This window comes from Carcharodon carcharias, chromosome 14 (assembly GCF_017639515.1).
Source record: "Carcharodon carcharias isolate sCarCar2 chromosome 14, sCarCar2.pri, whole genome shotgun sequence".
Lineage (NCBI taxonomy): Eukaryota > Metazoa > Chordata > Chondrichthyes > Lamniformes > Lamnidae > Carcharodon > Carcharodon carcharias.
Genome location: NC_054480.1, coordinates 56951230 through 56967208, shown reverse-complemented (window position 1 = coordinate 56967208; position 15979 = coordinate 56951230). Strand labels below are relative to the sequence as shown.

The following is a 15979-nucleotide window of genomic DNA, read 5'->3' as shown; positions in this document are numbered from 1 at the left end:
GAAGGGAAGGGAAGTGTCAGAGATGAACCATGTGAAAATGATGGAGGGGTGGAGATTGGAGTAAAATTAATAAATTTTTCCAGGTCCCGACGAGAGCACGAAGCAGCACCGAAGTAATCATTGATGTACCGGAGAAAGAGTTGTGGGAGGAGGCCGGAGTAGGACTGGAACAAGGAATGTTCCATATACCCCATAAAGAGACAGGCATAGCTGGGGCCCATGCGGGTACCCATAGCCACACCTTTTATTTGGAGGAAGTGAGAGGAGTTAAAGGAGAAATTGTTCAGTGTGAGAACAAGTTCAGCCAGACGGAGGAGAGTAGTGGTGGATGGGGATTTTCGGACCTCTGTTCAAGGAAGAAGCTAAGGGCCCTCAGACCATCCTGGTGGGGGATGGAGGTGTAGAGGGATTGGACGTCGACTAGTGAGCAGCCTGGTTCTACCTCCTGAGGCAACATGGGGAGCGCTATGTAGGAATGTTGACAAATACAGGGTGCTGCTTTGTCTTGACCAATAAAGGGTTCACAATGGTGTAATTTACCCTCACAATGTTAATAATTATTTAATTCACCTTTTAAATACACTTTATGCTTTCTGTAATGGATGTGATGGTCTGTCATGTAGAGTGATAGCTATAATTACTAGGTAAACTTAAAGTAGCAGGTTCTTACCAGTGGCAATGGAGACTGAAGCCAACAGTCCATCTTTTAGTGATGGCATGTGTGAAGGGCATGGCCATGCATGTCCAACACTGGAAGGTTGAGTATTCATTCAGACTTTCAGTGCAGGTAGTAGGCAACCATGGATGGGGACATTGTGGACCATCTCCCCATTTGTTGTCCATCCATAGGTGCATTTGAGGAAGTTGTGATGATCTGACGTTGAGAAGCTGGAGTCCATCTGGAGACCAACCCATAGTGCTGTGAGGAAGGCAGTGACATACACTTGACTCTGCCACAGTGGTTCTACATGATATGTGTCCTTGAGCGAGCCTTGCGTGTCTAGCATCAGCTCACCAAGCACTCGCTGCTAGATGTGCTGTGAGATTCTCAGGGCCGCTTAGATTAATCACCTCTGTATTAAGAGGACTCTGGCAACAAATGTGCTCTGTACGAATCTGGCCATGGCAATTCAGGCCTTCCCTCAGGATGTCTCCCATTGTTGCCTTCCTTCTTGGTGGCATTTCCATTTGAGATGAAGGGATCCTACTTGCCGTCCTCCTCTGATAAGGTGGCTCTTTCCTAGCCTCTGGCCCTTCGATGTGAATGCCCTCCACTACAGCATATTATGGAGCATGCAGTAAACCACCACTATCCATGACACCCTTGCATGTGAGTACTGTAGTACTCCTCCCAAGCAGTCAAGGTATCTGAACCATATCTTTAACAGGCCAATAGCCTGCTCAATGACAGTCCTCAACTGCAAGTGACTATTGCTGTAGCGACGCTGGGGCTTGGTCTTCAGTCAACGCTAGGAAATAAGCAATCATCTTCCCAATGAGTGTCTATTACGACACAGCTGATAGTAAAGGCTGAGTTGTTCAAATCACAGAGTAAAACTTGAAATGACTGTCATTACCCATTTTTGCAATTTGTATGTTTCGTGATGCAAGCTTTGAATTCCATAGTAAATAAGACCACCGATTCTCAAGAGGTGTTTTTATGAAACTAAATTAAACATTTATTAATACAAGAAAGATTGTAAACACATTTATATGTCTACAAAATTATGACTATAATAACTACAAAAATCCCCTAATTAATCTGACTCTCAGTTACACCCTCCTTAAGGCAACAGTAAACCTCATAGATTTAAAGAGACACATGACAAAGTACAACCTAGACAGTTGCATTCAAAATGAGTTCCTTTCATTTCTGGGTCCTTGCAGACAGCAGCTTGAGGCTTACGAGCACTTGTTGAATTTTAAAATGCCTCTACGTTATACACAATCTCCTTTTTCCTTTATACATATCTTTTGTCTTCGAACGTAAATGTTCCATTGTATCACTAGGCTTTTAACATTACCTCTTCTAACAATAACATCCTTTCATCCAACCAATTTTATTAGTAGGCTGAAAAAAAGCACATTGCTGGGCATCTTCTAGCTAGGTGTAAAATTTCATCCACAGTCTTGAATGCTTGCTTTTAATAAATGCAATTTTACACTTTACCTTCTACCCTCTTTATGTTTACTTAATTAACATCTCAAAACTACTATACATAAAAGCACCCAGACTATCCAATTAAGACACACACAAACACACACATAGACACAGATCCCACTAGAACTCTATTTTAAAATAATTTCCAATACCATTATTATATCTTCTTGACAGTGTCCTCTGTCTCCCAGTAGCCAGCCATAGAACTAGGCTCGAGGCTGGAAAAGTTGTGGCAGGTGTGAACGTCTCAGAGTGAATGAGTCTGGTAGCTGCCAGGGAAACATGCTCATACATGCAGAAAGGCCATATTGTGGTCATAGCTGACCTGAGTACTGATGGAATGAAACTATTTTCCGTTCATGATTGTCTCCAGCTAATATATTGGTGCCTAATAGTGTTGTGTGTACAGTCTATCACGCCTTGAACTTTTGGTAAGCTGGCTATGGAGGCAAACCCTGTTCCCCTCTGTGTCTCTGACTACACAAAAATGGGGAAGGTGCTGTGTTCCCCCACCTCAGCAAAGAGCACATCAGTGATGGAGGTGATGCATTGGTGGGTAGCTGATTGAGAGATGCCACAGACCTCTGCAGCAGACCTCTGGAAGGAGCTGGGCACATAGAAATTGAAGCCCATAGTGACCTTGACCACATCATGCAGGTCATAAGCATTGGTTGATCATGGCATGAACCTGGAGAAGTTAAACTGAGGCCAGTTCTTGTCCTGTCCCACGACCCCATAGCACCAAAACCCGCTCAGTGACCATGAAGGATAAACTCTAAAATATGTGGTCACTCATGCAGGAACGTCCCCCAACCCCAGGCCTCACAGGTCAAAATTTGCTAACAGTGCTCTGGATGAAATTACATTTATTACTCCTGATGCAGGAAACCTATGGCTATATGCCACTGCCAACCTTCCATGGCAACTCATGGGGACACAGTCCCATCTGTCACCTTGTCTGGTTTCCGCCTGTGGCCCCGGTACAACAGCAGCATGAACTGTGGTAATTCTATCAGCATTGGACCACTGATAGCATGTAAAACTATAGTATAAACAAATCCAGAAGATTGGCTGTTAAACGGATTAACACTGCAGTGTACTTCTAATTTTAGCCTCTGTATTCAAAGCCAGACGATCAATTTTCCCACATCATCTACATTAACTATTTTACCCTCAGCCCACCTCTCAAGCCTACCCAAATTCCACACCTCAGCAAGTTCCAAACTTATTACTCAACACCATCAATTTTCTTTCCAAACAACAATCTATCTAAAACCATGATAAAAGATAAAAATATAGTACATTGACAACAAATACAATATTGATCTAATTGAGAGACTTAGCTCACTCACCAATTCAGCTTCATGTATTATTCTGAGCTGCTGATTGTTTCTATTTAGTGTAACAGGAGACCTTGCCACATATCCCCTATTTATTTTGTTGCAGAGGTGAAGAGCTTGAGCAGTTTCCTCCCGACTTGCTCACCTCTTCCCCTGCACAATTTAATCCTCAAGATTTAGCTCTTATTAGAAGTAAATCAAGTCAATAGGATCATCAATTCCAGTTTACAAAACAATTACTTCATTCAAGACAGATCACCAACAAAACACAAATCTGTGCTTCAGCCATCACCAAAGTTCTATTGCAAATTAATAGGAAACAAACAAGTGTGGTAATTTGCAATTTAAATTATTTAATGAAGAAACTAATAATACACAAATTAAAATGACACAGTCTCTTGGAAAGATTTCACTTAAGTGATCTCACTTAAGGCTCAATGCTCTAACACAACTGAAAAGAGTTACAAATATACGGTGCAGACACTGCGATCTTTATATTTCTCATGGGCAAATGTAATCAACATGTCTTATATAATACACAAAACTAATACCTATTAAAAGGAACCCATGTCAGTTGAATTGCCAGCAACTTTAATGGTTAGCTGATGTAGATGGGTGCACAAATAGTTATCCATATCACTTTTTCACATTGATAATATTTATATGTATTATGTATCATTGACAAAATATACAAATAACAGTGAAAATTTATCCCTATTAATTGGTCATATTTGGCTTATTCATAAGCTATTCCAGCAATGATCAAAGTATTTATCTATATTTCAAAGCTATATTATTCCTTTGTCGTTATTGCATTAAAGTAATAATGTTTATTGATGGTTATCAAACATCTTTAAAAATGATAACTTTCATGTACTTATTACAAAACTCATAATACAGCCCTGATGAAATCTGAACTGACATACTGGCAAGGTGCATTAAACACTCTATCCTGTTGTATGTTGGTTGTGACTGACTAAGGAACATTTGCTGAGATATACATGTTCCTGAACAATAACTAGTTTATTGGATGAACAGAACTGTATACAGATATACAAGATTAGGTATTACTCAGGCTAAGCCATAAGCATTCTTCTCTCTTGACCTTTGATCACATATGTCTTACATCATCATGTGGGTGATACTGTTTCCCCAGTCCCACGCCTGAACCCTTTCAACTCTGAACACTCTAATACTACACATCACAGTGTTCAAAGTATCTCAGCTGTGGCACCTTTTTGCCAATACAAATTCAATTTGAGCCATCCTGACAAGCCAACCAAAAGGAAGTGTTGGTTAGTATGAGTGAACTTGAGATTTCTTCCTTTTCTCCATGTCCCACCCACCCTTGCTCAAAGCTTTTCCCAGTTCCAATGAAAGGTTACCTGCAACACATGGACTGCAACGATTCAAGAAGGCAGTTCACCACCACTTTCTCATGGGCAGTTAGGGATGAACAATAAGTGGTGGTCTAGCCAGCAATGTCCAATCCCAAGAATAAATTAAATTAAGGCCTGAAACGTTAATTCTGTTTTTCTCTCTCTACAGATGCCACCTGACCTGCTGAGTTACTTCATTTGCTGTTCTTCTTACTGGCCATTTTACCTGTGTACGTGAGGTTTGGACATATAGTACTCTGGAAAGGTACAGGTCAAATAGTAACACCTCCAGTTAAGTATTTTTTCTTTGGCACTTTTATATTTTGTGCAAGTAGTTTCTGCAAATAGTAAATAGTCTCCCCCATTATTGGATTACCAAACCATACTATACACTAACCAATCCAGCCTTCATGAGAAACATCATGATGTGCTTTGCCATGTACTCATTACTGCTGATAAGTTTGCCATTTAAGCCTGCCACATGCAGTATGGCACCCATTTTATGACAGAAGTTTTTGCTTGCAGTGCAAAAGTTACCCCTAGTGCGATGTGATGTTTTATATAACTTTCCCTTTACCACTTGATGGAAGTTTTGAAGGTTTATTTGTCATAGTTTTTTTGCTCATCTGTTGAAATGGGGAAATGTTCTTGTTTGAGCAAAGCACAATGGTCTTGTGATATTTATAGGCCATATTTGAGTTGTATGTATTAATCTATTTTCTAACTAACTTAACCTGCAACTGTGAATTAGATCTAATTAACATATTCTAAAGTACATTTTCCTACAATAAACTACTGTAGGAAAATGCATTTGATTTATAGGCAACTATCCAATTAACTTAATTTGTACATGCAAGTTCAGCCAATTAGCATACTTCATTAATATGCTACTGCTATTAAAATAATGATTATGTACTGCACAATGTGTAAAGCAAGTAATTGTCTTCTTGAGATATGGGGAAAGCCTAATTAGCATATCCTGCTAAAACAAATCTGATCTAATGGCATAACTTATTAGTAAATTTCTCACTACTGGCATAACAAGTTTCGCAACATTAACTTGTTGTTGAGCTGTTGGGAAAATGGTAGTAAAATAGGGGAGGCAGTGGCATAGCGGATCTGTCACTGGACTAGTATTCCAAAGACAAAGGGTAATGCTCTGAGGACCTGGGTTTGAATCCTACCATGGCAGATGGTGAAATTTGAATACAATATAAATCTGGAATTAAAAGTCTGATGATGACCATGAAACCATTGTCAATTGTTATAAAAACCCATCTGGTTCACTAATGTCCCTTTGGGGACGGAAATCTTCTGTCCTTTCCTGGGCTGGCCTACAGTGACTCTTTTAAAAAAAGCCCTCTGAAGAAGGGCAATTAAGGATGAGCAATAAATGCTGGCCGAGCAAGTGATGCTCACATCCCACGAATGAAATAAATTAACAGCAATGATGTTGAGACCACCTCTGCTAACACCTCCTCCTTCCTAATAGCTTACTTTATCCAAACAACAAAAAATGTTGATCAGGTCTTGTTGTTAAATCCTCAGTGGAGATCTAATTATAATCTGGAGTGCTAAAGGTGTATCTTTGGTGTATGCCCACATACTTGGTACATTTTCTAAAAAAAAATATTGAAGGGCAATGAATTATGAATTCTTCATAAAATGTAATCTTTAGCTTGCCTGATATTTTGTGAACTTATTAATAAAATGGTAAGGCCATTTGTTCTATCTTTCTTAAATGGCCGGATAGTTATCCTAACAAAACTGGAAGTGCTGCAATACTCTCCCTCTCGATCTCCAGGTACCATGCCCATGGTTAGGCTTGGCAAGGTACTGCCATGGTTTCCTGGTGCGTTCTGCAGGTTCTGGCTGACCAGGAAACTCTTACTCTTACCATCTGCCACTGGAATATTGGAAGAATTTGCAGGTTAATAATCAGCCTGCTTGGCCAAATTATGAATACACCTTCATGGCTATCAAGTCCCAAGTGGGACTCCAACTCAGAGCTTCTCACCCAGAGGTCGACATTCCAATGAGAAAGAAAAATTCCAAGGGGAGGGCCCACCATCTGTGGTTAACTGAAAAGTTAAAGACAGTATCAAATTTAAAGAAAAAGCATACAATTGTGCAGAGACTGGTGGCAGGTCAGAAGATTGGACAGAATATAAAGAACGACAAAGAATGACAAAAAGATTAATTTGGAGGGAAAAATTAGAGTACAAGAGAACGCTATCTAGAAAGATAAAGATGGGTAATAAGAGTTTCTATAAATATTTAAATAAAAAAAGAATTAACAAAGTGAGCGTTGCTCATACAGAAAGAGTGCCTGGGGAATTAATAATGGAATGTAAGGAGATGGCAGATGAATTGAACAGATATTTTGCATCAGTCTTCATGTAGAGGATACAAGTAACATCCCAGAAATAGCTGTAAATCAGGAAATGGAAGGGAGGGAGGAACTCAGGAAAATTACAATCGCCAGGGAAGTGGTATTGAACAAATCATTGGAACTATAGGCTGACAAATCCCCGGGTCCTGGTAAACTTCATCCTAGGGTCTTGAAAGAAGTGGCTAATGAGATAATTGATGCATTGGTTTTAATTTTCCAAAACTTCCTGAATTCAGGGAAGGTTCCCTTAGATTGAAAAATAGAAGATGTAACTCCTTTATTCAAAAAGGGAGAGAGACAGAAAGCAGGAAACTACAGGCCAGTTAACTAACCTCTGTCATAGGGAAAAAGTTAGAAGATATTATTAAAGATGTTATAGCAGGACACTTAGAAAAAACTCAAGGCAATCAAGATGAGGGAAATCATGTTTAACAAATTTATTAGAGTTCTTTGAATGAGTCACATGTGCTGTGGATAAACAGGAACCAATGGATAACTGTATTTATTTCAAAGGCTATTGTGGAAAATAAAATCTCATGGTGTAGGGGGTAACATATTGGCATGAATAGAAGACTGGCTAGCAGCAGGAAACAAAGAGTTGTCATAAATGGGTCACAGGGATCAGTGCTGGGGCCCCAACTTTTTACAATTTATATAAATAACTTGGATGAAAGGACCGAAGGTATGTTTGCTAAATTTTCAGTCGGCACAAAGATTGGTAGGGAAGTAAGTTATGAAGAGGACATAAGGAGACTACAAGGAGACATACATAGATTAAGTGAGTGGGAAAAGATCTGGCAAATGGGGTATAATGTGGAAAAATGTGAAATCATTCATTTTGGAAGGAAGAATAAAAAAGAAGCATATTATCTAAATGGTGAGAGATTTCAGAACTCATATTCAGATGGTTCTGGGTGTCCTCATGCATGAATCACAAAATATTAATATGCAGGTACAGCAGGTAATTAGGAAAGCTAATAGAATGTTATTGTTTTTTGTGAGGGAAATTGAATACTAAAGTAGGGAGGTTATGCTTTAGTTGTACAGGGCACTGGTGAGACCACATCTGGAATGCTGTGCACAGTACTGGTCTCTTCACTTAAGGGAAAGATGTAAATTTGTTAGAAGCAGTTCAGAGAAGGTTTACTAGACTAATGCCAGGGATGGGCAGGTTGTCTTATGAGGAAAGGTTGGATAGGTTAAGCTTGTATCCACTGGGATTTAGATAAGTTAGAGGTGCCTTGATTGAAACTTTCAAGGTCATGAGGAGTCTTGACAGGGTGGATGTGGAGAGGATGTTTCCTCTTGTGGGAGAATTTAGAACTAGGGGTCACTATTTAAAAATAAAGGGTTGCTGATTTAAGACAGAGATGAGGACAATTTTTTCTCTCAGAGGGTCATGAGTCTTTGGAACTCTTCCTCAAAAGGCAGTGGAAGCAGAGCCTTTGAAAAATTTTAAGGCAGAGCTGGATAGTTTCTTGCTTAACGAGGGGGTGAAAGGCTATCGGGGGAGGAATGAATGTGGTATTGAAATTCCAATCAGATCAGCCATGACCTTATTGAATGGCGGACCAGGTTTGAAATGCCGATTAGACTACTCCTGCTCCCAATTCGTATGTTCATATGCAGGGTCGATACCACTGCACCACAAGATATGTTATATTATAATATGTTATATTACCACTTTGGTTTCCACTTTGTGGTAATAGAAAAATAGAAAAACGGCAACAGAAATTGAAAGTGAGTTTGTGTGAGACCCACTCATTCTGTCTCTCAGGTTTTGAATTGTCGCTCTATAAAAAATAACTCCAGTAAAGTGTTAAGTTTTGTTTTTAAAATGTTGAGGGTTTCATGCATTTGATAAATTTAGAGTACTTAAACAGTTTCATGGGCCAGGATTTCCTGGCTGGGGAGCGGGGCGGAACTCCCGCCTCACCCCGTTCCAATTAAATTTGCAAGTAGGCGGGGGCTCAGCAGAATCAGCTGTGCACCCACCGACCTGCCAATGGCCAATTGAGGTCATTGTCAGAGTCATTAAACTAATTAATGGACCTGCCCATCCAACCTTAAGGTTGGCGGGCAGGCCAGGAGCCCTGGCAGGCAATAGAAAAAGCATGAAACCTCATCCACGAGCAAAATGTAATTGAAGTGTATTTAAAAGTTATGGACATGTCCCAACTCATGTGACAGTGTCACATGAGTGGACATGTCAGGGAATTTTTTTTCTCTATTTTTCAGATTTTTTAATGTAAAGCCGATCTCCCTGAGGCAGCAGTTAGCCTCAGGGAGGTGAGGGCGCTCTTTTGTGCACATGCGCATGTGCGAAAGAGAGCACTCTCGGCTCAGGGAATCCAGCCCCTCGCCCACACAGGGAGCACACAGCACTTCCGTGCAGATGTCACGCTGGGCAGGCCTTAATTGGCCCGCCCATGTAAAATGGTGGCCCGCCCCCCCCCAATTGGGGGCGCCGATCGGAAGCGCGCCAACGGGGGGGGAAATTCTGCCCATAGAGATACATAAGCTTCAATGCTCTCTGTGGTGGGATGGGAACAAAGAAGCTGGCTTGAGGTTTGGAAACCTCAAAGGACGGATTTATTCGGTTCCTGCCGGAATTACCAGCTGGACCTGCTTAATATTTTTTGCTTCCTTATCCCTACCACAACCAACTATATTGAGAGGTTGTCAGGTGGGTAGACCTTTGGCACTCGGCCACAGCCTGGGAGCTGAGAGGAGGGAGTGAAGTGTTGGAGGCTTCGGGCGGAGATTGGAAACGTCAGGGGAGGCGGAAAGAGATTGGACGGATCGGTCAGGGAGATGGCAAGGAAGTGGGTGAAGCAAGTAAACTGGATCCAGCAGGCTCGCTTTCCTTGGGAAACCCAGCTGGCCATGGTTAAATTTAGAATGGTGATTAATTCTGAGGCATACAGCATAATTTTATAATTTGACTAACCAATTTGCCTCTATGAGCAGTTTGGCTGGGAACCCATCTCCACTCCAAACGGACGTGACCTGACCTGAAAAATTTGACATCATTTCCCTTCAACAGTTTTTCATCTGCATTCAACAGCGTTCATTGCACTCATTTGATATCAATTACACTCAAAAGCAATCATTTAGCCATCATTTGACATCAATTGCATTCAAAAGCAATTATTTAGCCATTACTTCAGGTTTTCAGTCTTTTGCATTTACCTTGATAAATGTAAAAATCCAACGAAGTCAAAATGTCCCGTTCCCTACCCTCCAAGATTACAGCAGTACCGTTCTTCCCTCTCGTACCCCCTCTCTCTCCTAACTCTCTCCCCTCCTTCTCCCAGCCCCCTTATCCCCTTGTCCCCTCCCCCTTTTCAACCTCCACTCTTTCCATCTCCCTTCTTTCCCTCTTTGCCCTTCCCGTTCCCCCATTTCATCCTCTTTCCTCACCTTTCCCCTCCCTTCTTTCCCTCCATCTTGCCCCCTTTCCCCTCCCCTCTTTTCCCCGTTTCCCCTCCCCTTTCCCCTCCCACCCGCTTCTCTTCCTCCACCCCCCCCAACCAACCGAAAATATCCATTTACAGGTCTAGCTGGAAACCAGAAGTGACGGGAAGCGAGAGAAGTAGAGAGGTTGGAGGGGGTAGGGAGGGAGGTCAGGGACGAGGGAGATAGAGGGGTCAGGGAGGAGGGAGAAAGAGAGGTCGGGGAGGAAGGGAGAGAGGTTGGGGGGAAGGGAGAAAGAGAGGTTGGGGGAGGGAGAGTGAGAGGTCAGGGGGGAGGGAGAGTGAGAGGTCAGGGGGAGAGAGAGAGAGAGGTTCAGGGGGAGGGAGAGAGAGGGAAGTCGGGGAGAGGGAGAGAGAAAGAGGTGGGGGTGGAGGGAGAGAGGTCGTGGAGGAAGGAGAGGGATCGGGGGAGGGAGAGAGAGAGATCTGGGGAGAGGGAGATACAGAGGTCGGGAGGAGGGAGAGAGAGAGGTTGGGGGAGGGAGAGAGAGAGGTCGGGGGAGGGAGAGAGAGAGGTCGGGGGAGGGAGAGAGAGAGGTCGGGGGAGGGAGAGAGAGAGGTTGGGGGGAGAGGGAGAGGGAGAGAGAGGTCAGCAGGAGGGGGAGAGAGAGATCGGGGGGGAAGGGGAGAGGATGGGGAGGAGGGGGAGAGAGAGAGGTGGGGGGGACGGGGAGAGGTCGTGGAGGAAGGAGGGTTGGGGGAGGGAGAGAGGTCAGGGGAAGGGAGAGAATTCAGGAGGAGGGACAGAGGTCGGGGGAGGGTAAGAGGTCAGAGGGAGGGAGAGAGAGAGAGAGTTTGGGGGAGGGAGAGAAGTGTTGGGGGAGAAGAAGGAAAGAGGTCGGTGGGGGAGGGAGATAGGTCAGAAAAGGAGAGAGAGAGTTCGGGAGGCTCAAGGCCTGGAGACTGGAGGGGTGGGGGGAGAGTTTGGACATGGGAGAGGGGGGGAGAGTTGGAGGTTTGAAGGGGTGGAGAATTTGGAGGCTGGAGGGAGAGAGGAGAGTCTGGAAATTGGAGGGAGGGGGCAGAGTTTGGGCAAGGGAGGGAAAGAGGGGGAGAGTTTGGATGCTGGAGGGAGGAGGGAGAGTTTGGAGGCTGGGGAGAAGGCAGTGTTGGGGGGAAGATTTTGGACATGTGATGGATAGAGGGGAGAGTTTGGAAGGTGGAGTGGAGATCTTTTGGAGGCTGGAGAGAATGGGAAGAGAATCAAGAGTGGGGTGGGGGGTGGAGAGAGTGAGGAGAGTTTAGACCCTGATACTGGAGGGAAAGAAAATGTTTAAACCCGGAGACTGGGGAGGGAGGGAGAGTTCAGACCCGGAGATGTGCAGGGATGGATGGTTGGGAAGTATAGACCCTGAGACTAAAATGAATTAAGAACTGGTGGTGCTGTCAAGATGTACTGTACAGCGAAAAGATTTTTTTGGACTAAATGAAAAACTGAATAAGTTCAGATATTATTTAAATAATTAATTTCCTTGTATTTTTCAATGTCGATTGCTGAGGGCGCTGGACAGCTTTGAGCGCAGTGGATAACTGAGTGCAATAGATTTGAGTGCACTATCAAATTTGACGTCAAATTCTTTCCAAAGTAATTGAGCGCATTGAGCACACGAGTGCAAAAATGATGGAAAAGTTTTCAGGTAGGTGATTCAGCTATGACATTCTTTATAAATTTACACACCATCCGACCAACCCCACCCATCTTTTAGATTAAAATCCCCCACAGAGTCTAGACAGCCTATTGAATCAAACTGCTCTATACCAGTGTTTATGTACTACATGACCCTCTAATTCTTCATCTAACCCTGTCAGCACATCCTTTTATTCCATTCTCTCTCTCATCTGCTTGTCTAGATTGCCTTTCAATACATCTATTCCGTTCACCTGAATAAGTGCTTGTGGAAACGAGTCCCACATATAATCATAACATAAAAAATAGGAATAGGAATAGGCCAATCAGTCCCTTGAGCCTGCTCTGCCATTCGTTAAGATCATGGTTGATCTGATATGGCCTTAAATCCACTTTCTTGTCTGTCTCTCATAACCCTTGACTCTGTGAGTATCAAAAACCTGTCTAATTCATCCTTTCTGTATTCAATGACCCTGCCTCCATCACTCTGGGGAAGGGAATTCCACAAACTCACGACCCTCTGAGAGAAATCTTAAATGGGTGATCCCTTATTTTGAAACTGTGCCCCCAGTTCTAGATTCCCCAACAAGGGGAAACATCCTCTCAACATCTACCCTGTCAAATCTCTTCAGAAGCTTAGATGTTTCAATAAGATCACCTCTCATTTTTCTAAACTGTAATGAGTAAAGGCCCAACTTTCTCAGCCTTTCCTCATAACTCAAACCTCTCATCTCAGGAATCGGTCTAGTAGCCATTCTCTGAATTGCTCCCAAAGCAAGTACATCCCTCCTCAAGTAAGGTGACCAAAATTGTACACAGTACTCTAAGTGGTCTCACCAAGGCCCTGTACAGCTGTAGCAAGATTTCCCTACTTTTATACTTCATGCCCCTTACAAAAGGCCAACATTCCATTTGCCTTCCTAATTATCCGCTGTATCTGCATGTTTTGTGATTCTTGTACAAGGATACCCAGATCCCTCTGCACTGTAGTATTTTGCAGTCTCTCTATATTTAAATAATATTCTGCTTTTTTATTTTTTCTGCCAAATTGGACAACCTGAATTTTCCCACATGCTACATCTGCTAAATGTTTTGCCCACTCACTTAACATATCTATATCCCTTTGCAGACTCTTTGTATTTTCCTCACAACTTGCTTTCCTACCAATCTTTGTATTATCAGCAATATTGGCTAAAATACAGTTAGTTCCTTCAAGTCATTAATATAAATCATAAGTAGTTGAGGCTCCAGCACTGGTTCCTATGGTACTCCACTAGTTACAGTTTGCCTCCTGAAAATGACCCATTTATCCCGATTCTCTATTTTCTATTAATTAACCAGTCCTCTATCCATGCTAATGTATCACCCACAATTCTATAAGTTCTTATCTTCTGTAGTAACCTTTTATGTGGCACTTTATCAAATGCCTTTTGGAAATCCAAATGCACTACATCTATTGATTCCCCTTTATCCAACCTACTTGTTACATCCTCAAAGAACACAAATAAACTTGTCAAACATGATTTCCCTTTCACAAAACTACACTGATTCTGCCTAATTGTATAATGATAACATGTTTTTCTGTTCTGACCATAAACTCCAGTTCCTGTCATGCCCCCACTTGACAGCTTCAACCGTGTGAGCAGGCACAATGTGTTCATGCTTGCGATTTTTTTTTGCAATTTCCCCTGTGCCTCTATATCCTTTTTATAATATGGAGACCAGAACAGTGCAGAGTACCTAAATATAGTCTAACCAAGTTTCAATATAAGTTTAACATAATTTTTCTGATTTTCAATTCTATCCCACTAGAAATGAACCTCAATGCTTAGTTTGCTTATTTTTTAATAGCCTTATTAACTTGTGCTGTTACTTTTTGGGTCCCTATTAGTCTTAATAATATGGCCACTCCAATTAGTAGTCAGTACATTTAAATATTAAATATAAAGTGCAGAAGTTCTCCTTTGGTCTGTGTGTGTTAGATTCACAATCAGGGAGCATAAATCAGGTACGACTAGGCTAGAATAAGAGAACATAAGGAAATATTAAGAGCAAGGAAGGTCTATTTGGCCCATTGAGTTTGTTTCCTTAGTATTTCAAATCTTTCAGCCTGGCATCCAGCTATGCTTTAAAATCCTCTAATGTCTTTGATTCTGGTCCTTAATGACCCATCATTTATCTCCTTTATATTTGAAATAATTCTGATTAAATTTTCCAACAGATGACTGCTGTATAAATGTGGCCTTGGACAAATACAAAACCAAGAGAACATCAGGGCGACACTCGGCTTTCTCTTTGACATAGAAAGAAAATAAACATTCTTAGGATTAATCCAAGGACAGTGAAGAAGCATTGCAAAACACAGCTATGGTGACAAAAACCGCATATGAAATACTTTAATTATGTACAAAGCAGGTGGAATATTAAAAAAAAATCAGACTTGCTCTTCAAGGGGTAAATCACACAAAATATGGGGGAACAAACAAACAATTATCTGATGCTTTAAATACATTCCTTGCATCAGTCTTCAGATATATAGACCAAGTAAATTGACTCAGGAGTTTATAACATGAAAATCTTCATATACATAAGAAGAATTAAATATTTTAAAACTACCCATGTCACATAATAATCATCTTAGAATCCTTAGGGACATTGGTCAAGAGATAGCCTGCACACTGGCTAGCATTTTTAGCTGTTACATAAATACATTTGAGGATTAGAGACTAGCTAATGTAATTTTGTTTGTAAAATAGGCACAGAGCCAGGAATTTGTCATCATTCTGATATCAAGATGTTACTAGTATTCATTTAAAGACTGAAAAGGCTAAAAGGAGTAGTCTGCGTGATTTTATATGAGTTGCTCCTCTCTCACAATCTAATAGACTTCTTTGAAGAGATAATTAGCAAACTAAATCAGTGGACAGAATTGCCTTTGATTTCTAGAAGGTATCTGTGATGTTGTACTAGTTGAGGCTTTTAAAGCAGCTTAAGCCATCAAATTTCTCCATTAAAGGATCTTAGTATAGTTTATTGTACAATGCAACTATTATATTAGGTTTAGATTTGAGAGGTTGAATTCACTGAAAAAAAATGTTGAGAAAAATGTATTAGTGCCATATAAAACCAACTTACATAGGGACATATGAAATAGGAGTAGAAATAGGCCATTGAGCCCCTCAAGCCTGTTCCGCCTTTCAATAAAATCATGACTGATCTGCTTGTGTCTTGAATTCCACATTCCCAACTATCTCCAAAACCCTTTGATCCCCTTGCCTAACAAAAATCTATCTACCTCTGCCTTAAAAATATTCAGTGACCCCGCCTCCACCGCCTTCTGAGTTAGAGAGTTCCAAAGTCGCAGAACCATCTTAGAGAAAAGACTCCTCCTCATCCCTTGTCCTAAAAGGGAGACCCTTAATTTTAAAACAGGGGCCCCTAGTTCTGGACTCACCCACAAGAGGAAACATTCTTTCCACCTTGTTGAGACCGTTCTAAGTGCCCAGCAATAACTTTCTTAATCATCAATTCTAACACCTTCCCCACAACAGACATTAAGCTAACTGGCCTATAGTTTCCTGATTTCTACCGCCCTCCCTTCTTA

The 15979-nt window shown here is 41.7% G+C and overlaps 1 protein-coding gene across 2 annotated transcripts in view; it reads right to left on the bottom strand.

The window, feature by feature from the left end:
- Window positions 1–15979, bottom strand: part of LOC121286760 (docking protein 5-like) — a 517742-nt gene that overhangs the window by 110096 nt on the left and 391667 nt on the right. The window lies entirely within an intron of this gene.